The sequence below is a fragment of the Silurus meridionalis genome, chromosome 4 (genome assembly GCF_014805685.1).
Source record: "Silurus meridionalis isolate SWU-2019-XX chromosome 4, ASM1480568v1, whole genome shotgun sequence".
NCBI classification, from domain to species: domain Eukaryota; kingdom Metazoa; phylum Chordata; class Actinopteri; order Siluriformes; family Siluridae; genus Silurus; species Silurus meridionalis.
The window spans coordinates 392,453-416,503 of record NC_060887.1 but is presented as its reverse complement, the minus strand read 5'-3'; the positions used below and the strand labels follow the sequence as shown (position 1 = coordinate 416,503).

General features: G+C 39.2%; 1 protein-coding gene, 4 long non-coding RNA genes and 1 other non-coding gene across 7 annotated transcripts in view; 3 read left to right on the top strand and 3 right to left on the bottom strand.

Annotated features, from left to right (window-relative positions):
- LOC124384781 overlaps positions 1-22,703 on the bottom strand; it is a 277,817-nt gene extending 255,114 nt beyond the window's left edge. Inside the window, exon 1 of the long non-coding RNA XR_006925597.1 lies at positions 22,657-22,703. This is a non-coding gene — a long non-coding RNA (uncharacterized LOC124384781). The remainder of the gene's footprint in view (positions 1-22,656) is intronic.
- Positions 1-24,051, top strand: part of LOC124384638 (eukaryotic translation initiation factor 4 gamma 3-like) — a 1,295,064-nt gene that overhangs the window by 1,241,484 nt on the left and 29,529 nt on the right. The gene's annotated exons all lie outside the window — the stretch shown is intronic.
- On the top strand, positions 4,354-8,754 carry LOC124384804. Its single transcript, XR_006925616.1, has 3 exons — positions 4,354-4,422; positions 5,673-5,678; positions 8,686-8,754. It is a non-coding gene; the product is annotated as an uncharacterized LOC124384804 (long non-coding RNA).
- On the top strand, positions 13,658-13,730 carry trnav-cac. The gene has a single exon. It is a non-coding gene; the product is annotated as a tRNA-Val (tRNA).
- Positions 14,601-21,295, bottom strand: LOC124384753. Of its 2 annotated transcripts, none has more exons than XR_006925566.1 (3): positions 21,138-21,295; positions 16,095-16,310; positions 14,601-14,761 (listed from the first exon to the last, which is right to left on the bottom strand). It is a non-coding gene; the product is annotated as an uncharacterized LOC124384753 (long non-coding RNA). The 2 variants fall into 2 exon arrangements; XR_006925567.1 differs by lacking the exon at positions 21,138-21,295 and adding an exon at positions 16,785-16,857.
- Positions 22,870-23,305, bottom strand: LOC124384817. The gene is made up of 2 exons (XR_006925628.1): positions 23,214-23,305; positions 22,870-22,950 (listed from the first exon to the last, which is right to left on the bottom strand). It is a non-coding gene; the product is annotated as an uncharacterized LOC124384817 (long non-coding RNA).

The window sequence follows — 24,051 nt, the reverse complement described above, 5'->3', positions numbered from 1 at the left end:
TCAGCGTCTCACCATCACATTCCACTACGGAGCGCAGGAGGAGGAGATGCCCGACTGCATGGAATACAGGAGAACATCAAATCCCTACCATTAGATAACTGCAGAACACAGTGTAAATAACGACATATTTTCCTTCAATAAATCTTGAAATGCAGCCATTACGCTCACACAGTCGTTACTCTCTTTATGTTCTCATTTTCAGTCCTAACTATAATGATGTTCATGACAAAACTGGCATGAAGAAACGTGTTCACATGTCACATTTTCATCTTCAAATTGTATCACTGGTGATGATGCCACTAATTCATGCTGATTTTGCCAAGGTGTTAATGATCAGTGTAATTACTGTAAACATATAAATGCTGTGGTGACCCCCGTGTGTAATGCTGCATGATGGCACTGCTGGAGGATTACACCAATGGAAGATTAAGGAGAGAAAGAGTCTCCAGGGACCATGATGATTTCTCGGCCCATGATGATGACTGAATAATAAGCTGATTTAGATTCCTACAGCTGTGTTCCTGGATCTATGTGATCTATGCAGCTGCAGGACGTGATGACTGGCTTCTTGGTGACTTTAACAACATGTAGAAATTGTAAACATTGTCCTGATGTAGTCTATAATATGACAGGTGACAGAGGCTTCACCCCTCAGACGCTCCTCACCTCCAGAAATGCAGATGTGGAGCTCTGGATGTCTCAGGTGGAAGACTTCTATACCACCCGGAAAAAGTGTGTAAGATTATCAGGGTGTGTGGTGTTTTGCACAATGTGGCACTGAGGACCAGTTTCCCTCTCCCTCCTGACCTCCCTCCCCCTCAGCATTATGACCCCGAGCCACAGCCCCCTGCCCCACAAGAGCGAAATAAACTAAGTGGAAGAATCCATGAGGAGGTCATACGGCGTTTGTAAGGAAGACAAAAATAATGGTTGTTATTAGTGTTTATTGTGACTCTTTGTAGTAAAAGATTAAAATCAAGATTTAAAAAGATAAAAAGATTTGACAAGACAGAAATAAAAAATGATCAAAAGACGAGACGATCTACAAGATACAATAGCTTTACACTCAGCTTTATACTATTGACTATAAGTGTAAAACTATCATAAATAGCCATAAGAGAAACAGAAAGAGGAAAAGGCATGTTCAGACTCTCTGTTTCTCTTGTCGTCTTCTTTTTTTTCTATTTCTCCTTTTCTTTTGAAGGTTTTCTTGTCTCAGCTGAGCAACAATTTCCTCCCATCGCTCTCGGACTCTCATATAATGATCTGTTTTATTCTCTGAAGTCTTCTTTTCTTCCTCACAGAGATTCTGGGTATCCTGGAGCCCCCTGTTGGTCTGAAGCTGTAAGTTGTTCCTCTCCTCTATGTCAAGTTTAGTTTTCTCTCTTTCATCCTCCTGTTTTTCTTTAAAATCCAACGTGGGCTCAAACTGAGCAACACATTCCTCCAGTCGCTCTTTCTCTCTGATCAAATGATCTCTCTCCTGCTCTGCACTATTTTTTACTTTCTCACAGTGATTCTGAGTATCCTGGAGCTCCATGGTGGTCTGTTCCAAAGTGGCCTCAAGCTGAGCAACATGTTCCTCCACTTTCTTTGCTCTCTTCCAGCTCTCTCTCATATTACAGTTTTCTCCAGTTCCTCATGGATTTTCAGGGAAGACTGGAGCTCCATGGTGGTCTGTTCCAAAGTGACCTCAAGCTGAGCAACATGTTCCTCCACTTTCTTTTGTTCTCTGGTCCAGCTCTCTCTCTCACGGTCCACAGTTTTCTCCAGTTCCTCATTGATTTTCAGGGAAGACTGGAGCTCCATGGTGGTCTGATCCAAAATAAACTCAAGCTGAGCAACACGTTCCTCCAGTTGTTTTTGTTCTCTCGCCCAGCTCTGGCTTCTCTCAGTTATGTCCTGTTCCTGCTGCTTTCGCTCAGAAGCCAAAGTAGCCTCCAGCTTTTGCACCGTCTGTAGCAGAATGGCTTTCTTCTTTCTCTTCTGTTATCTTCTCTATCATTAGAAGAGAAAATGCATCCAAGTCTTTCTCTACTTTCTCCATGTGTTCCAGCTTCTCCTTCATTTCAGCAATCTGCTTAGTTTTCTTCGATCTTCTGGTTTGAAAAACTCTCAACCTTCTGAAGAGCTCCATGTTTATGCCTCTTTACTCACAAGCAAAAATCTGGAAATGAGAGAAACAGAGCGTTTCCCAATTATAGACGTTGCCTTACTGTGACGTCACAGGCAGATGCCCCGCCCTCCGTCTGTGACGTAACCCGGTCTCTTAACCTGACACTATGCGCATGCGCATTACAGAGGTAAAGAGCGGATAAAATATCATGTCTTCACAGCTTTTCTGTTGTTCCTGAGAGAAGAGCGATATTACAGTCATAAATAAGATAAAACGGCTGTAAACTGTGTATAAAGCGAGTGAATCCGAGTTGAGAACCGGAAGTTGACCGGAGTGACTCTATGAATGTTGCAGAATCATAAATGACCAGTAGGTGGCAGTGTGATGTATTAGAGCTCACTGTCACAGCAGGTAATTAGAAGTAGTAGAGCTCTAATGACGTCATTAATAGCGAGGACAAGACACACAGCAGTTTGGGATTCTTTTATTGACTTTATTGATTAATTGATTTGGAGTATGATTGTGTTTCTGATCAAAGTAAGTTCATGTGTATGGAGTAAAACAACCTGTACATTTCTCACTTCCAGACAGTATTATGAGATGTTCATCTGCTGGAAGTTCATGTTTAATGCTGCATGTTTTATAGGATTTATGAGCTGGAATAAATGTCCAAACATCTTAAATCAACACTGAGTGATTTTTTGGTAGATATTAGATCTTTTACATATTATTAATTTTTAATATCTGTGATTTAAATACACATTTATAAATATAAAGGCTTTAGTATATTAGAGATTAGAACAAATTAAATACAATAAAAATTTATTAACTGAAATAAAACATCAAAATATAAAGTTTCAAAATAAAATCTATCAATACATTTAAAATTATAACAATATATAATAATAATAATAATAATAATAATAATAATAATAATAAGTTAAATACAGTGCAGTATTACAGCTTAAATATTTGAATTTATTTCAGATCAATTTTATTCATCCATTAAATAAATGGTGTCAGCGTCAGAGTAGTGTATTTACATGATCTGTTTCAGGGTTTTCACGAACACAACTCTGTTATTACTGTTCTCTTTTCACAGCCGTCTCTTTCAGTTCTAATGAAAGTTCTCATGTATTAAGAGGAATTTTATGAATGATCAATAATGAAACACCTTCATTACTGTTAATTATTTACATATTTATTTACAGTAATAAAGAAAGAAATAATAAATAAAAGCAAAATAAATAAAATGATGAAACCTGAAAGAGAAAAACAGAGATGTTACTTTACATAATGTGTGTTTGACACAGTGTGTGTTTAGTAAAGTTTTGTAGGACATTGAGGACAGTATGACTTACGCTGTAGATGGAACCACTGCATGTTCCTGGATGGATGGTAGCTTGGTGTGGCGGCTGCTCTGTCCACTGCTCAGCCATAGTGATACACAGTGACCTCCTGCTCACCAGCTTTCCATTCAACTCTCTGATGGCATTAGTGTCTTCGTGTTCTTTTATTAACAAGGTTCTGGTCTCACTGGTGAATGAACAATGAAGCACTTTTATTTAAAGGTCATTTTCTGAGAGCAGAAACTTGCTGCAAGTGTACACTGGTTCTGGTATAATAGAGGATCTAATCCTAATTCCTACAGAAAACAGAACAAATTCAGCATCCAATGTTTGAGTGCATGTGTGTGTTTGCATTGTGACTTTAATAATACACACTGATCAATCACTCAGTATTAAACCAAATTGTACATGTGAACACAAAATAAACCTGCTCCAGATCATGAAGGTCTCTATAAAACACACTGGAAATAGAATCAGAATAGTTCCTGTGTGTCCAGTCTGAAGGCGGTGTGAATCGCCTGTTCCACTGCTGCTGGTTTTCTTTCCAGGATCTGTAGATGTTCCAGTTGCAGATGTTCCAGTTGCAACTGGAACATCTGTAGATGAACAATCATCTCATGTTAGCATCCAATCGGAAGGTAAAATTTGCTAACATTAATAGTTCTCTTCTGTTTTAAATCTTTAACTGCACTTAACACAAAACTAATCGGACGGTTTGACTCACTCTGTGGATGGATGTTCTTGTTGGCGTTGGGTCTTGGGTCTGGCAGGGGTTTTGAAGGCTAGATGGTTTCTTCATGCCGTGACTTCGTCCCTGTGTGGTCTGAGAGGGACTTAAGTACACAGTCCTGCAGCCCAGCACCCCCGTTCATCTCCATGATGTCTACTGAGCCTCATCAGGACATGAAAACTTCACATACCCGATGTCTTTTGAGCGTCCGTTCTCCATCATGACCTGTATGCGGGACAGCGAGCAGAAACACAAAGCAAAGAGTGCACATCAAACATGTTAGAGGTTCACAATATCAGAACTCTCCACATTCAGAAAATACTCCAGCTGAGTACAGGAGAAACCCCAAGTTACTGGGAAGAAGGAAAATGTAAGGATCAGTAGTTATAAATGACGTGTGCAGTGAGGACAGTCCCAAATCTCAGGAACGTACACGTCCTTCATCCACAATACAGTCCAGATTTCTCAGCAGCAGCGTGACTGTCTACAGAACAACAACATCCAGTGTGTTCATCACTTCATTTACATTTCTTAGGTAAAAAAAAACAGGAAGCATTCAGCATTAGACTTTTGAGTAAGTTGTGCTGTGTGATTATAATAATAATCAATTTATGGTGAGACATAAACACCTTCAACAAAGTCACACTCATAAATAATATTTTACCTGATTATCTACACACAGTTATACATTTTCTCACATAAAGTCTCCAAAAGTCCAAAGGACTTCAGCCTGTTCTTTTTGATCCTCCACCTTCTGCTTCTCAACTTCTGCTTCTCAACCTTCTGCTCCTCCACCTCTAAAGAAGTGTCAGATAGAGATGGGTTATATACAGTACAGACCAAAAGTATGGACACCTTCTCATTCAAAGAGTTTTCTTTATTTTCATGACTATGAAAATTGTAGAGTCACACTGAAGGCATCAAGGGCTATTTGACCAAGAAGGAGAGTGATGGGGTGCTGCGCCAGATGACCTGGCCTCCACAGTCACCGGACCTGAACCCAATCGAGATGGTTTAGGGGTGAGCTGGACCGCAGAGTGAAGGCAAAAGGGCCAACAAGTGCCAAGCATCTCTCGGGGAACTCCTTCAAGACAGTTGGAAGACCATTTCAGGTGACTACCTCTTGAAGCTCATCAAGAGAATGCCAAGTGTGTGCAAAGCAGTAATCAAAGCAAAAGGTGGCTACTTTGAAAACCTAGAATATGACATTTTCAGTTGTTTCACACTTTTTGTTATGTATATAATTCCATATAATTCCACATGTGTTAATTCATAGTTTTGATGCCTTCAGTGTGAATCTACAATTTTCATAGTCATGAAAATAAAAACTCTTTGAATGAGAAGGTGTGTCCAAACTTTTGGTCTGTACTATATAACATTCAACATATGCCCAATATTACAAGAAGAGTATCTGTTCTTGATGAAGCCTGTTTGTTCAGGTGAAATAACACAAGACAGAACTTTCTCCAGACGGCAGGTCAGAGTTTTGCTAAGATTTTCGTATCCTGGTCCAGGTGATTTACCAGAAGGCAGACTTGCTAAGGCTATTTCTGTATCAGATATAAACTCATCCAATTGTAATGCTGTACCTACACCTATTGTAGGAATACATACATTTTGAAAAAGGCCTCTAATGTTGAAGTGTCAGCAGATAAAGGAGCAGTATATAGTGATTTATAACATTGGAAGAAACAGTCATTGATTGTTAATACTGGAGTGTAGTGGTCATCATGTCTGTTTTATATGCAGAAGGTCTTGGGTTTGACCCACAGTGAGACATGCTCTTGAGCCTCTGATTTTAATTTCCTACTCAATTACTTAGTTGATTATTTACACCAAAAAGTAATGTGTTACTGTTAAAAGTAACTTTTTAGTTACTTTTTTAAAGAACCTTCTTTAATGTTCCCATTAATGCCTTTTATGTGTTATGGTTTATACAAACACAAAACTGACTTAAACACAAAGTCATTTTAAACACTATTTTATTAAAGTCAGAGCAGCACAAACTGAATATATCACAAGCATTTCTGAAATAAATAACAAAACAAGCTGAATAATATACAGTGGAACCCGGTTATGTCGATGTCCTAGGGGTCGCCAAAAGCATCGAGGTAACCGATGATCGAGATAAACAAAATCACAATGGCGGCAATATATTAACGTGCTTAAAATTTCTGTATGTACACGATGCGTTAATAAATGAGATTGTGCATGCACGTGTTTTGAAGGTTTTTTACACAACAGCGTTGCCGCGATTTGTTTGATGAAGGCATGCTATAAAATACATACAGTACATGTTTATCTGTCAGAATCCACCTGCCACGCCACCTTCGCCCCTTCAGCGTGGTTCACCAGTATACACAACAACACCTGTAGCAGCTGTAAGACTTGATTTTCAGCCACATTTCATGAGTTCTTCTGCGGCTGCACGAGATAACCGACGTTAAATGGCAAATTTTTCCCCTTGTGCTCGAGATATTAGGGTTCGTGACATAAAAAAGTCGACATAACCGATAAAAATGCTTAGAAAAGCGAATTTGGGGTTCCACTAAAAAACGTCGACTTAATAGGGTTGTCGAGATAACCGGGTTCCACTGTATTCACAATCAAAACTAAAGTGGCTTCTGCTGTTGTGTTGAGCTCTTAAACATGTTCCTTTCACAGCTGAAGTATGAAAACAGAACACCGGGTTAGCTTCTAGCTTCACGTCGAGGCATGTAGATTCTGGAGGAGCTTGCAGATTGGAGTTGCTGTTTATCGCAGTAGATACGAGCTTGAACCAGAAAGACACAGCTTACATTTGACATTTTGTCTTTATACTCAACTAAAGTGAAATAATGAGCATATTTCCACTTTGAGCTCGTCTTGCTCTCGCCTCGACTCGCCATTACTGCCGCACAGACCTGAATAAGCGGAGACACGCCCACAGCGCGTCTTCTTCGTGTTTACAGTGGTTCATCCACCAATCCTACAATGCGACGCTGCTGTAAGCTGGTTAGGCTGTAGTCTACACTTCAGCCCAAATTCATTCATTTAAAAAGTAACGGTAAGCATATACGGTAATGGTAACGGAGTTACTTTATTTTTAAAAGTAACACGTTACAGTATTAGTTACTGTCAAAAGTAACGTTACCGCCCAACACTGTTTATTTGCATGTTTGTCACACTTTAATGTTTCAGATCGTCAAACTAATTTAAATATTAGTAAAAGATACACAAGTGAACACGGCATGCAGATTTTAAATGAAGGAAACAAAATCCAAAACTACATGGCCCTGTGTGAAAAGTGTTTGCCCCTGTTAAAACTGTGCTAACTTTATCACTTCAATTGAAAGAAATTATTCACACATGGCAAAACATGGAACAGTGACCTTCCCAGGAGTGGCCCGCTGACCAAAATTACCCCAAGAGCACAGAGACCACTCATCCAAGAGGTCACAAAGACCCCACAACAACATCCAAAGAACTGCAGCCTCACTTGCCTCAGTTAAGGTCAGTGTTCATGACTCCACCATGAGAAAGAGACGGCAAAACGATCGCAGAGATCCAAGACGAAACAGCTGCTGAGCAAAAAGAACATAAAGGCTCGTCTTAGTTTTGCCAGAAAACATCTGGATGATCCCCAAGACTTTGGGAAAATACTCGAAAGTTTAACTCTTTGTAAGGTGTGTGTCCCATCATGCCTTGCAGAAAAGTAACACCGCATTTGAGAAAAAGAGCGTCATACCAACAGTGAAATATGGTGGTGGTAGTGTGATGGTCTGGGGCTGTTTTGCTGCTTCAGGACCTGGAAGACTTGCTGTAATAAATGGATCCATGAATTCTGCTGTTTACTAAAAATCCTGAAGGAGAATCTGTTTGTGACTTCAAGCTGAAGTGAACTTGGGGTCTGCAGCAGGACAATGATCCAAAACACACCAGCAAGTCCACCTCTGAACGGCTAAGGAAAGACAAAATGAAGACTTTGGAGTGCCTAGTCAAAGTCCTGACCTGAATCCTATTGAGATGCTGTGACATGACTTCAAAAGAAGGTTTGTGCTTAAAACCCTCCAATGTGGCTGAATTACAACAATTCTGCATAGATGAGTGACCAAAATTCACACAGGTCAATAATAAAACTGCATGTTCTTGATGATCTGAAACATTAACATGTGACAAACATACAAAAATACAAAATCAGGGAATAAACATCATAGTCCACGGAAAGACTTGTCTGACCTCGTCCGTCCTCATGTGCCTCTGCATGCCGCTCTTCATTAGCGTTGAAGACATCCAATTACTCCTCCAATCCTTTAGTTCTACAAAGCCTTAAATCTGAAACAATTTAAAAAACATTTCGGTTTCCAGGCAGCATCAAGTCTGTCTCCTATATATAAAACCCTCCTTTCTACCCTCTATTTCGGACAGATCCTTTGCACTGTGGTTTAGAAGGGCATTGTAAACATGAATGATCTTTTGAGAATACATTTGTCACTTTTCCTACCTGTCAGAAAATGCAACCTCCATAAAACTCATTTTTTCCGATATCTCCAAATTGTGATTTTGTAAGGAACACATCCTCTCATTTCCTGCACCACCTCCTAAACAAGAGATTGATCGAGTTTTAGAAACAAAACTTTGTATAGGTACTGTCTCCAATATTTATAAAACTATTATTTCATTCATTGTTCAATCGGGCTCTTCATCGCTTTCTAAAATAAAGAGTAACTGGGAATTGGACCTATAATTATAATTTCACGGATGAAGAATGGTCCAAGGCTCTGGTCGAAAGCACATTCCTCCTCTATATGCCCGTCATTCGTTAATACAGTTTAAATTGTTGCATAGCAAATATTTACAAAGACCTTCTTCTTCTTCTTCTTTGCATTTGTAGTTAGCATTAGGTGATCATCCGTCTCCATACCACCACAGTCCTATAAACTTTCTTTCATTCTTGCAGATACCCTACTATCACAAATCACTCCTGTCACTCTTCTCCACCCACTCCACCCTGCCTGCACTCTTTCTTTACTTCTAACACACTCTCCATTACTTTGCACTGTTGACGAAGGTACCTGAACTCCTCCACCATCTTCATCTTTTCCCTACAAAGCATCACTCACTGCCCTCCCTCTCATTCACACACATGTACTCTGTCTTACTCACTGCACTTTCATTCCCTTCTCTCCAGCGCATAGTCTTCCACCTCTCAGGCTCTTCTCAACCTGCTCTCTACTCTCACCACAAATCACAATATCATTATTTTGCAAACATCATAGTCCAGAGACGTTTGCCTGAACCAGAGAACCTGTCCATTCACCACTGCAAACAGGTAGAGCTGAAACAGGTGCTGATCCTTGATGCAGTCCAACCTTCACCCTGAACCAGTCTGTCGTACCTACTGCACACTTCACTGCCGTCACACTGTCCTCATACATGTCCTTCACCACCCTCAATACTTCTCTGACACAGAAAACAATACCACAACTCCTCTCTTGGCACTTTTGTGGTGACGCTTTCTCTAAATCACAAATACACAATGTATATTTATTCTGTCCTTCTCTATACTTCTCCATCAACATCCTCAAAGCAAATAAGGCATCTGTGGTGCTCTTCCTTCATGAAACCATACTGTTGCTCACAGATGGTCACCTCTTCTCTCAGCCTGGCTTCCACTACTCTTTCCCATAACTTCATGGTGTACTGATCAACCTTCTTTAATGTTACTGCAGGTTACATCTCCCTTATGCTTAAAGATTGGTACCAGCACACTGACTTAAACACAAAGGCATCATTTTTCCAGAATCTTGTTAAACAATCAGCACAAACTGAATATATCACTGCCATCTTCTAAATAAATAACAAAACAAGCTGAATAATATATTCATCTGGTCAAAGGCTCTTCTGACATTCCTCTCTATATCGTGTATTCGTTAATACAGTTTAAATTGTTGTATAGAGTGTATTGACAAAACCTTTCTTCTTCTTGGCTGCTCCTATTATGACAGGATCATCCTCTCCATACCACCACAGTATAAACTTTCCTTTCATTCTTGCAGATATACTATCACAAATCATTGTATCTTTAATATTCATTTTCTTTACTTAACACATCTCCATTATTTCACTGTTGAAAAATGATACCATCTTAATTTCTTTTCCTCAAACATCACTCCACTGTTCTCATTAGTACTCTGTCTTAACTGATTTCATTCTAGGATATCTACCTCTAGGCTCTTTCAACCTGCTCTATACTCACCACAAATCACAATATCATCTGCAAACATCATAGTGTGGAGACTTGTCTGACCTCTTGTCAACCTGTCCATCACCACTCAAACAGGAAACTATGGTGATCCTGATGCAGTAACCTTCACCCTGAACCAGTCTGTGTAACTGCATAACTGGACACTGTTCAGATGTCCTTCACCATCACATACTTTTGACACATGACTTTGAAAAATCCTCTCTTGGCACTCTGTGAGCTTCTAAATAAACACAATGCATTCTGTCCTTCTCTATACTTCTCCATCAACATCCTGTGCAAATAAGGCATCTGTGGTGTTTTCCTCATGAAACCATACTGTTGCTCACAGATGGTATTTCTCAGCCTGGCTTCCACTACTCTTTATAACTTCATGGTGTGACTGATCAACTTAATTCTGTTTACTGCAGGTCTGCACATTCCTTTATGCTTAAAGATTGGTACCAGCACATTTTATTCCTCAGGCATTCTTTCCAGAATCTTGTTAAACAATCTGGTTAAAAATACTGATTTTAAACATTAGCTTTTAGGTATGTCATCTGGTAACTTTCCATTCTTTTCATCCTCTTAATTGCTGCTCACTTCCTCCTTACTAATACTATTACATCCTGCTTACCAAACATCATAACCTTCTCTTTGTGATTTTCCTCATTCATCAGCTGCTCAAAATACTTCCATTCTAACAACTTCACTAGTCAACACATTTTTCCATCCTTATTGTTCTAACTTGCAGTACATCCTAGCTGGTCCCTCTGTGGCCAATGGTATAAACTTTTCTCCTTTTAGTGTCAACCTCTTATACAGCTCCTCATAGTTTTCCTTGGCTTTCGCCATCCTTTTTACCTGTGATCTCCTTGTAACTGTACTTTTCTCATCATGTCATATTGTTTTGAACCTCTTTAATGCTCTCCTGCACTCCTTATTACCACCACGCTCCTGTCTTGCTTTCTATTTCAGATGTCACACAAGTACTTTTCTAGCTGATCACTCCTGCAGTAGTTAATCATGACCTCTCACCACCACCAAGTGTTGACCTCTTTGAATAACTACACTCTTCCTCCTTCAGTTTCCACCATCTTATTCTTCTTTCAAAGATACACTTTCCTCCTCTTCTTTTAAATCCAAAACCATCCACAGACCACTATCAATGCTGTCTAGCTGAAAAGTGTCCCCCTGTTAACACCTTACAGTCTCCAATCTCCTTCAGATTGCATCTCAAAACATGGAACAGTGACCTTAGGAGTCCACCTGTGTGCACCTTCCTCCACTCTTACGTCACCCTATGATCCTCCTTCTTCAAAATACGTGTTCACCACTGCCATTTCCATCCTTTTAGCAAAATCTACCACCAGCCTCACTTGCCTCAGTTCCTCTCCTTAAACCACCTACCCATCACCTCCTCATCACCTCAAAATGATCTACACATGCATTAAGATCTAAGACAATCACCAGCTGCTTTCCAAAAAGAACATAACTTCATCTAATTTGCCAGAAAACATCTTTTGATCCATCTCACAGCCAACTTTTGGGAGCATAGGCACTGATGACATTTATCCCATCATCCCTTCAACTTCCACCTTCACGATCATCACCCTATCAGAAACTCTCATACCTCTACTAAATATCTGGTACTGTACTCTTCCTTCAGAATCACCCCTGGAAGACTTTCTCTTTCCATCCACACCATGATAAAACAGTTTAAACCCTCCTGAATGTTCTGGCCTTCAAGCTGAAGTGAACTTGGTCTCCTGAACACACAGCATATCTACCTTTCTCCTCTCCATCATATCAGCTATCTCTCCCTTTACCGTCATAGTACCAACATTTAAAGTACCAACCTGAACCTCTACTCTGCTACACTGCTCCTTCCTGAAGGTCTCTGTGCTCTTCCTCCTGTGGCTTCTCCTCCTTCTGCAGTAGTCCAATTCCTCCACAGCGGTAACAGACTCATCACGTTATCACAAACGCCTGATTGCAGGTCGTTGTTAACCGGCCTCGACCGATCCGGTATGAAATTCTCACTTTGTGATCCGGGCATTTGATTTGGCATTTTGATGTTTCTACGCATGTTCACTTCCTATCGTATCATTCGTTCAATCAGGCTCTTCATCGCTTTCTAAAATAAAGAGTAACTGGGAATCGGCCCCAATTATAATTTCATGGGTTGTATTGGACAAATGGTCCAAACTATCTAAAATTAACCCTGGTTTGGATCCAACAGTGATCAGTGATGTCGGCTCGGCTACTCTTTATCATAATTTTTGGCTTTGCCCAGCCTTGACCTCTTTCTGGACATCAATTTTAAATCAATCTCTAATACTTCATTTTAGATATTAAACCATGTCCCCTAATAGCATTATTTGGACTCAACCCCACAAATCCCTCCTTGTCATCCTTACAATCAAACATGCTCGCCTTTTGTTTAATAGTAGCAAAGAGACTTATATTACTGAATTGGAAGAATCCTCACCCACACAGTTCTTCTCATTAGATACATGACCTGTCTCAGTTTATTCAAATAGAAAAGATCAGATTTACATTACTTGGTATTACGGAAAAGTTTTACACCACCTGGCAACCATTCTTCTCACATAAGAGAAAGAGGAACGGGGAAAAAAAAATCCTGTTCTCTTTGTTTAGCCTTTTTGAGCTCTTCCTCTTGCCCCTGACTTCTTGGTAGATGTAGAAAGGAGAAAGAAAACATATATCTTGAGAGTGTTAATGTACTTAGAAATCTTTTATTTTGTTTTATTATTATTTTTCTTTCATTCGCCTGTTAACAATTAACCACTGTTCCATTGTCTTTCCCGCCTGAGTGTCTTTCTGTTTGAATGCATCAATAAAAAAATAATTGGATAATAATAATAATAATAATAAGAAGAAGAAGCTAAGTGATTTTGAAATGTTTTGGGTGTCTATGATGACAACCATCTAATAAACGCAAATGTTCAAGGGAAGCACAAAACAAGACTGCTTAGATTGTTACTTAACTGAACATAATCACTAAAGGTTTTTGAATCGAACCGGTCAACTGCTGAAGGCAGCTATACTTACCACTATACCACCAACGACGCTGGCAGGGCAATGGCAATGAATCCATGCTAGAAGAACGTTAGTTGTTTTGAACTTCTCAGCAAACTGGTTCATTCTCCTGCTCTACTGCAACTGTGAATGTATGTAAAAGTGCAAACAGTGACCAAGAAGCTTTTCCTGTGGTAGTTTCTGTAGTGTAGTGGTCATCATGTTCACCTCACACGTGAAAGGTCCCTGGTTCTACACCAGGCAGAAACAAGGTTGTGATTTTGAAGCTAGTGTTACATTCTTAGGCCTGTAAACTGTGTTACTCGACAGCATTAGAGAAATGTAGAAAACTTTCTTTTATATTGTTTGTAGTGTAGTGCTTTATGTTATTGCTGCTGTTTGAACTACAAAATGTTCAAACAAGTTAAATGTTCTTATTTTAAAATATGCAAATGCAGTTATAGGAAAATAAACTATTTTTCTATTTTAATAAAATCTGAATTCAATAAATTCCTGGAAAAAAATGACTGACTTATTTTACACACAGAACTGTGCAGTAAAGCTGAAACTCTACATCTTCAAACTGCATCATGTAACTGAAAAAAAAGGAAAACTTTACAGAAGTGTTTGATTTATAAAATGCTAGCTAGTGATGTACATGCAGCCCCTTTTTACATCATTAGAATGCACAATTACTGTAGGAAAATTATAATCTAAGAAACTCCTGGAACTAACAAGCAAAAAAAATGAACAGGAACTTTAACAAATCTTGTTTAGTAAAACTCCAAATTGTTAAAACTTTTCACTGACATTCAGAAGTGTAAGAATTGTTTCAACAACAAAAACATCAGTAGAGTCTGTAACACACCTTTATCACATTGTCCACAACAAGAGGGGGAGCACTAGATCCACTCATGGTCAGCAATGTCTGAGATGAGAGTGAAGACTCTGGGATTGACTCAACACTTTTTCTTCTTGATTCAACCTCTGTGCCTCTCAGGATTTATGGAAAAGAAACACCTTTATGGGAAAAATAGAGTGAGAGAAAGATTGAGAAATGAACAACCTGAGATGGATATCAAATTGATACATTTGATAAATCCAAAAAGGTGTTCATAAAACAGAATATTAGCATTGGAGAAACTCTAGTGTTGATCGTAGTTCCACTGGGTAGTGTATGTTAAAGCAGTAATAACTGCCAAACAACAGGCAGATGGCGGAGGTGAAGGTTGTGATGTGGTCGTTGACAATCTTCTTGTCGATGCTCAACATGAATGTCTCAGCAATGAAGCAGGAGGAACCTGGGAATAATAATAAAATATAATAATTCAAACGTTTAATAACAGAGGCTTCAATGTCAGTTATATATATAATGCAGATACTTGAAACAAATTGGAGGATGAACGCTGCCAATATTGGTAAAACAAAAAATGGCTTGATAAAGTAATTAATGTGCCAAATAAAAATATTACATAAAAGAAAGTAATTATTAAACAATAAGATTGGAAATAAAAGGACAAATTTTATAATAGTGCTAATTTTAAATTAAAACTCAAAATGATAAATATTGATCTATGTCCATGTATAATAAAAATAAGTTGGTAAAGTTTCTTTTTGGATGCTGTATTTGGCACAATAATTAATCAAGCCATGTATTCTCATATTTTTATTACCAATTAAGGCAGGATCCATCTTCAATAGTTACATCCATTATAGGATGAATCATCTTACTGGCTGAGCTTCTGAGCTTGTTTGTTAGCCAGTGTTTCAGCACGTAAGCTAATTTAATGTGTGAGAATAAATAAATTACTAAATGTATTGAAAGCCCTCTGGACTACATAAATTGTGATACAAATTGTGGGAAATAATATAACAAAACTAAACAAGCCACGAGTACAATAACATTGCAGTTACATCAGAAAATTTGATCAGAAACATCTATTTACACCACAAACAATAATGAAAGGTGTTGGTACTTTTCCATCTGAACATCCTCTGCAATTGTAAAACAGTGGAACAGAAGTTTCTCATCAAATGAGAGTAAAAGAAGCAGCATCTCAATGACTTCTTTGAAACAACATGATATCTTTCAGTCTAAGCTTGAGAAGTTGTGTTTGGTTGATTCTTGCAATTTCATCATTTCAGAGAAATCTCACCATTTTGTTTCTGCACTTGGTCTTTCTTGTCTTTAAGTTCTGTATTAATCAGTTTCTGCCATGATTTCAAATGCTCTAAGCAGTTTGATTAATGGTGTACAGATTAAAGATGATGTAATATGATTTTGAAGAAGAAATTATAAAAAGACAACCACTAGATGAATGCACAGATTTTGGTGTTGAAGTAGACTAAAGACGATATGAAAGTATTAAACATTGAGTAATGCTTTTTCTGTTTTGCTAAATTACACACTGTATAGATGCATTTGCAGACATTAAGGTTACATAAAATAGTAAAAACTAAATGCAATTTGTCTAACAGACACATTTTTGAAACAGTCCCCTATTGCATAATAACAACATTTATTTATTCAGGAAATAATGATGATATCATCATCATTAGACTCATAAAAAGTTATATTCTAACCTTAACACAAGTGTGCCATTGGGTGGTGTGGTGACATTGTTTTATACTCACTATTTTGGGTCCAGGCAGCAGCCAGTCTTTGTGCTTGTATGGGCTTTAACACTGGCAGCAAATCGTTTTCTGTGATGTTCTTTAAATCATCTGTGCTTGCCGCACCAAGTGTTTTTAAAGTATCTTCAACGGACTCAAAAAGTTGATCAGGAAGGTCCAGAAGCACTCCTGCTATCACATCCCCTATGTTCTTTAGCAGCTGTGATTCAGCCATATCTGTGAAGACACACAAACAAAGAGTTTGGTCTCTGGTCCAATGAAATGAAGGCATTCAGTCTGACAAGATGCTGTGCTTCAGTGGAATAATCTGGTAACCATTTTTCACATAAGATGACAATGGCCACAAGTCAATCAGTTCACTGATGAGTCTGCACTCTGTCTTTTTTTACTGAGTACATGTGGTAGTAAGAAATAAATTCAGCATCATAAACTCTCATGAGAAAATGAAGAGCTGAATCATCCTTAACAAAAATCAGCAGAAGTTCACCAAACTCCACTGACTCATCATACTTCATGACAAAAAACTGGCCCTTCCTGTAAGCAAGGCCATTGTACTGAACATCTACTGGAATCTTTGTATTTCTTTCAGTAAAACCAAAATGTAGGACTGCGTCTTTAACTTGCTCACTGTAAAGCTCCAAGTAAAATGCTGAGCCATCTTTTATTTGCAATGCTGGAGGACTGACTGACCCAGCAGAAAGGAAGACCTGGAACATTTGATGTCTCTCTGAAAGAGTCAAGCACAGGTTTTTGACATTTTTCAGATGCCTTGTGCATCTTTTGAAGTAACTGTGTTTGCTCTCAAAGCGCATCGTCAAAGCCTGATGAGAGCCAAATTTTAGGATCAGCCCTGGATAATGTCGTAAGTAATGGTGTTTAGGTTTTAAGTTGGTATTAGGAAACAATGCCTTTCTGGTTTCCAAATATTCTTGGATGAGAGCATCCAGATAAGTAACCTGGGCCTTGGAAATTTGCTGAGCACAAATTAATTCAACATTGTTCTTGAGCTGCAACATTAACTGCCAGACATCATCTTGAGGGTTCTGCACTTTGTCCATTAAGTTTCAATGTTTTTGGACTGACCTCACAAGGCTTGGATAAAGTATCTGTTCCTTTGTATTTAAATTGCTTGATGCGTCTGTTCAGAACTGTGTAAGTGAACCATTTATTTGTGCAGATGAAATATTTGAGGTAAAGAGCGAGATAATATGAGAGGACACCATCAAAATGTCATGACCAAGACATGGGGCATGCCAGGTGTACAAACATCAAAGTTTTGTAAAGAATTAAACACAGACCTGAACTTTATCCTGTACTTCTGAAACGTCTTCTCTTTCCAGCTGTTCTGTGGCAGATCTATAGGTTTCTGGAGTCCTCTGAACTCCTCCCAGACTGCTGGATCAGCACTCTGAAATTCAGTTTGAGTTAACAGACAATATCTGCATAAGTACACTGATGAACTAAAATTTTCTGTAAACCCCCCAATACAATGAGAGCCCAGGTTGTCTCCAGCAATGCAGTAGAGAGCTCCCATCACAACAGTTTTGTCTGCCATCGTTATGCCATTCTCCTCTAGTACTTTCAAATCATTCAGGAGTTCCTAAAAAACTTTGTCCTGGCCAAATTCCTTAAAATTCAAGTCAAGTGAAGTTTATTTCTATAGCGTTTTGTACAACAGACATTGTCTCAAAGCAGCTTTACAGAAAACAACAGTCAAGGTGAATGGTGTGTGTTTATCCCTGATGAGCAGCCGTGGTGACTGTGGCAAGGAAAAACTCCCTTAGATGTTATGAGGAAGAAACCTTCAGAGGAACCCATCCTCATTTGGGTGACATCAAGAGTTTGATCATAAATCTTTCAACAATACAGAACACTGGAGAGAGAGAATTAACATGAGCACTGGAGTGTGTGATTATAAGTAAATGTTCTTTCTACAGTCTTATACAGTCTTTATGGTTATAAAACTAGGAGCTACTGAGCAACTCATAAAATAGCTCAACATTTGTGATCATCACAGATCCAAAACACCAGCTTCTCCATGCCAGAGCCTTTAAACACTCCAGAAGGTCCAATGTCAAAACTCACACATGATGTGGGATTCAATTGGCACTGGTACGCCTCTAGATGGTTCGGGATGTTTGCGAGTTCGGCATCAACTTCTTTAAAGGTCCATAATCTTCATGAGGTGGGAGGTGACTGAGCTGGCCAAACCTCAGGGTGTCTCGGGATGGGGAGAGAAAGAGAAGCAGTGGAGAGGAATTAGCGTAGCTGCTGTTCATGATATTAACAGCACAAGTTGATAATGTGCATGTGATCAGATGTTCTGGAGCACAAGGTTATGATATGTGATGTGTGTTATGTGTAGGCATTGCTAAAAAGATACGTTTTTAATCTGCACTTAAACTGGGAGAGTGTGTCTGAGCCCAACACTGTGAGGAAGACTATTCCAGAGTTTAGGAGCTAAATGTGAGAATGATCTACCGCCTTTAGTGGACTTTGCTATTCTAGGAACTACTAGAAATCCAGAGTTTTGAGATCTCAGGGAGCGTGACGGATTGTATCATGTTAAAAGACTGGTTAGATACATGGAAGCCAAACCATTAAGTGCTTTATAAGTAAGAAGTAGTAGTTTGTAGTCTATTCGAAACTTAACAGGAAGCCAGTGCAGGAACGATAAGATTGGGGTTATATGATCATATTTCTTGACCTTGTAAGAACTCTTGCTGCCGCATTCTGAACTAACTGAAGCTTGTTTATTAATGATGCAGGACATCCACCTAGTAAAACATTACAGTAGTCTATTCTGAAGGTCATGAACGCATGGATGAGCTTCTCTGCATCAGATATAGATGACATGTTTCTTAGCTTAGAAATATTTCTAAGGTGAAAGAAGGCTGTTTTTGTAACTTGGTTGATATGATTATTAAAAGACAAGTTGCTGTCTAAAATAACTCCCAGGTCTTTTCCCGTTAAACTAGTAGTTACAGAACATCCTTCTTAATGCAGGTTGAGATGTTGGAGCTTCTATTTACTGGTTTTGGGCCAATAAGCAAAATCGCCGTCTTATCAAATTTAATAGTAGAAAGTTATGGGTCATCCAATCTCTTATTTCTTTAACACACTCAGTTATGCGAGTTAATTGAGCTGTATCGCCTGGTTTAGATGAGATATATAGCTGGGTATCATCAGCATAACAGTGGAAGCTAATTCCATGCCTTCTAATAATATTTCCTAAGTGAAGCATGCATATTGTTAAGAGCAGGGGTCCTAGAACTGAACCTTGTGGCACGCCATAATTAACTAGCATTTACCTTGATAGTTCTCCATTTAAGTATACGAATGTAACGATTGGACAGGTAGGATCTAGGAGGAGATCACGATCTATAGTGTCGAATGCAGCACTAAGATCTAGTAAAACTAACAGCTAGATGAAGCCTTGGTCTGAAGCTAAAACAGGTCATTAGTGATTTTAACTAGGGCAGGTATGTGCATATGTCTGCTATGATGGGGCCTAAAACCTGACTGAAATTCTTTTTCTTGTAAGTGGGAACATAACTGCAGCGACAATCTTTTCTAAAATCTTAGACATAAATGGGAGATTTGAAATGGGTCTGTAATTCGATAGCGTGTTTGGATCCAAATGAGGTTTCTTAATGAGGCTTAATAACTGCTAACTTGATTTAGGGACGTGACCTGAAGATAGTGAGGAGTTAATAATATTGAGAAGATGCTCACCAGCTGTATATAACACTTTCTTCAATAGATCAGTAGGAATGGGATCTAACTGACATGTTGTTAATTTAGCTTTGGTAATAACATTATACAGCTCTTCCTGTCCTGTACATGTAAAACAGTGTAGATGTGGAGTTGTAGGTGAGATTGTGTCAGGAGATGCTGTCAGAGGTTGGACCGCCACAATTGTTTTTCTAATACTATAATTTTTTTCAGTGAAGAAATTAATAAAGTCCTCACTACTAAACATTTTTCAGATCCCTGATTTGTAGTTAATTTAGCTACTGTACTGAAAAGGAACCTAGGATTGTTTTGTTGTTTTCTATGAGTTTGCTCAGGTGTTCAGCTCTAGCAGCTTTTAGCGCCTGTCTGTAGCTTCGGGTGCAAGTGATCTAATGTTAAAAAAAACAAACTTTAGAACTTTTTGGTGTTTGCTTATCTGGCATTTTTCAGTTTTAACTGCAATAAGATTATTTCTGGATCTTGTGTATTTAATTTTTGGTTTTACTACGAGGAATAGATACGGTTTCTATAAACTGGGCTGTGTGTGAACTTGTAACTATTTGGTTTGTTGTATAAATATATAGTCAATATAAATTTCCTGATGTCTTACCAGTCAGATGTTGTGAAGTATCCTAGAGATGTTATCTGATAGCACTGCTGCTCCAACTCTGCTGGGGTGCAGGCCATCAGGGCGGAAGAACCTCGGACGCTCCCAGAAACAGTTCCAGTTATTAATAAAGAAAAGTTTGTGCTCTCGACACCATGACTGTAACCATTCATTTAGTGCAAAGAGTCTACTAAACTTCTCAGCCCCTCGCTGGTAAGTGGGAAGAGGTCCTGACACTATGATCCTCGTTGTGGGTGATGTGCTGCTTACCGTCTCCACCAGGATCCTGAAATCCCTCCTTAAGATCTCAGTTTGCCTCAGCCGGGTGTCGTTCGTTCAGCATGGAGAACAACCGCTGCAAGTTCTCGTTCAGGATCGCGGGTACCTGCGCAGCGACATCGAGAACACGAGCACCAGGAAAACAGCGAGTGTGCACCTTACCTTTGTCTCCGATAGCGCGGACATGCCAGACGATAGAATCTCCAAGAATCACAGTATGGCGCTCCGTCTCGCGGAGAGGGGTGAAGCGGTTCTCGGTCTTGACCGGGGCTTGGCTCATGTCTTCCGCTGCTGCAGCATCCAGGGTCCGTGGTGCACCAGTGAACGATACCCGGGCGGGCGCGTTGTAGGTGCGCTGGACCTGGGCAGAGAAACACGCTGGAGTTGAGGTGCTGGGAGCGTTAGATTCAACCGGAATTTACCTGGGACGAGTGAGCGTCCGCCCGGGATGTTTCCAGCGCCGCTTTCCGCTCTCGCAGCTGGGCATGCTTTGCCTGTTTCTCCAAAGCCTCCATCTTCAGCTCCACCGTTTGCAACTCAAACAAGCAGATAGAGTTAAGATTCAAAGATGTGATAAAGTGAGAGGAATGAATATAGTCAACACTAGTGATAGTCGAGTTAACTAACTACAGGCACAAGACAGGAAGACAAAAACTATTTAGGATTATTAAAAGAGGAAAAAGGAGATAAATAGTAAAGTTTGTTTAAAACACAGTCAAACACAGGAAGCTACGTCACAGGAAGCCTGCAAGCAGAGAGTCTCCTTTCCACGCCATGACCTGCCCCATCCTGCTGCCACCTAAAAGATAAATAACTAACAACAATCTGCACTTACTTTATCTTTAATAAGAGTTTACAGTAAATACATTTACAAATAAATACATAAATACAATATATAAATAGTAATAAATTGGCAATTCACACAACAAACAAATTAAATACATTTTTCAGTACACACACACACACACACACACACACACACACACACACACACACACACACACACACACACACACACACACACACACACAGCTGCATTAATACATTTAAATCACTATCTCTAATCACACTTAATTCCTCCAGGATTAATTACAGGCTGGGTGACCTCTAACCTCTCGTGTGGTGCTGATGTTCCTCCTCAGAAGTCCGTCTGCTGTCTGAAGTCTCAGCTCCACCCTCTTCAGGTCATCAGACTTCATCAGGGCTCTCAATTAAACACAACCTATGTTTATCTACACTTATGGTACCAGGACGAGAAAAAACCCCTCTGAAGATGTTCTTCTTAAAGGCAGCATTTGTGCTGGTTTAGAAATAAAACTGCATCAAGTCTACCCAACCAACACACTGCTTTTTACACCACAAACACAAACACTTTTCTCTTTTCTGATCAGACGAGCTGCCATTTGAGTTCACTGACAATGTTCTTATACTAACAAATGAAATTGATCACAGTATGATTTTTAACCCATATTGATTATTGCTCATTTTTTAAAAGCCCTCTGTAACAACCAGCCAAAAATATGCCGAGCTAAGCGATTAGATCAGACATAAACAATAGTATTTCAAATCAATTTTCAAGCGAAATGATTTCATAAAATAACTATGCTGTCACTTTACTCAGCTCTTCTATTATTATTACTGAAGTAGTAGAAAATCTACTGCCCACTGGATCCTGTTTGGTCCAGATCTTCCAGTGGAGTCTAAATCTAGTGTGCAGCCAACAGCTCACCTGCTCAGTAATGAAGTTGTTCCCATCCACGGTTTCAGGAAGAAAATCAGCCCAGCTCAGTTTAGAGTCCTCCATAAGGCCTCCACTTCCTTTTGGCTCTAAAGTGAAGAAAAACACAGCAATGACTTGAACAAAAAAGAACCTTTTTCAACTAGTATGACAAAACACTTTCCTTTTTTCAGTCATGTTCTATAGAAGATCTCACAGCTCACCATTTGTTTGCAGAGAAGCTGCAATATTTCTGCAAATAATATGTCGGTTTGCCACAGGAAGTAGTGGTTTGCTAAATTCACTGGAATTCACAAGAAATTACCAATTAAAACAAACACCAACTTCCTTTCCAGCAAAAATGTATATGTAAAGTCTCAATGTAACTGTAAATACATTAATAATTCTCTCAAGAGATTCCTCCTTCAAGCACAGGATTAACGAGCTCCGCTATGTACTGCCATACATAAGGAATGTCAATCGCCATATCATCTGCTATCTCGAGGGTTTCTGAGAACCTGTGTAAACAAGGAGAGGTAAGAAAATGGGGGGCAAGAGAGCAAAAAAAAACACAGACAAAAGTCTTATTAAAGGATTCTGATTCTCTTATAAAATTCTGTGAAAATGACCAAATGTAAAAGCAAGCGTATTCAAAATAATGCTAACAATAACTCCATTGCGTGTAAATATGTCATCAAGCTGTGGACATCTCATGACGCAGACAGTAGTGTCTCTGGCGCCAGTGGGAGACGGAGCTGTGTGGTGCAGGAATGTCACTCACCCTTTAAAAAACTGAGATGTGGAGAGGATCCCAGCCTGCAGCAGCTGATGGAACAGATGACCCACGTGGTCACGTGTGATCTGGTTTCGCTCAGCGTGGTCTCCACACCCACCCGAACAAAAACGCATGCAGCATCCCGCCTGGTCCAGTTCCTCCACGCAATGCAGTTCCTGTAACACTTTATTTTCCCCTTCCTTTATTTTTATCATGTAAATCATTATGGCTATCATACTCTGGCTTTACAGCTGGTGAACTTTTAATACTGTGTTATTTCAGAATCATTCCGTTTTATTTACGGTTCTTTCTTTCTTAACAAGCAGAATCACTTGTGCAAAGTCTCTCCCTCTCCTATTGAGCTGAGTGTGAAAGATTCACTTATATCACACGTGTAGTTTAGACAAGTGACAGTTAATGCTAATCTGACTACTGCCCTGTTATTAGCAAAACAACGAAGAGCTTCATTTAAAACACGTGGAAATTAAACAGGGTTGGTTAATTAAATGATTGTATTTGTTTAATGAGTAAACGCATTGTTACGAAATTGAACTGCTAACGTCATTACCTACAGTAAAGTCCACCATGCTAATCGTGAACTGTACAGTAATTCGCTAGCTTTCTCCTAACCTGAATGAACATTACATCTCTTCGATTAACGGAAAACATTACATTCTGTGTATTATCAACAAAAAAGACATTGAGTTAAATGGCTGTGATTTTCCCGGAAGCGCGTGAGAGTTTGAGTGTGTTATGTTATTTTGACATGAGTGAATCTATTAAAAGCTAAGTAGTTGACCTTATAGAAAATCCTACATGATTAATTCGCGTTCATTTAGTAAAC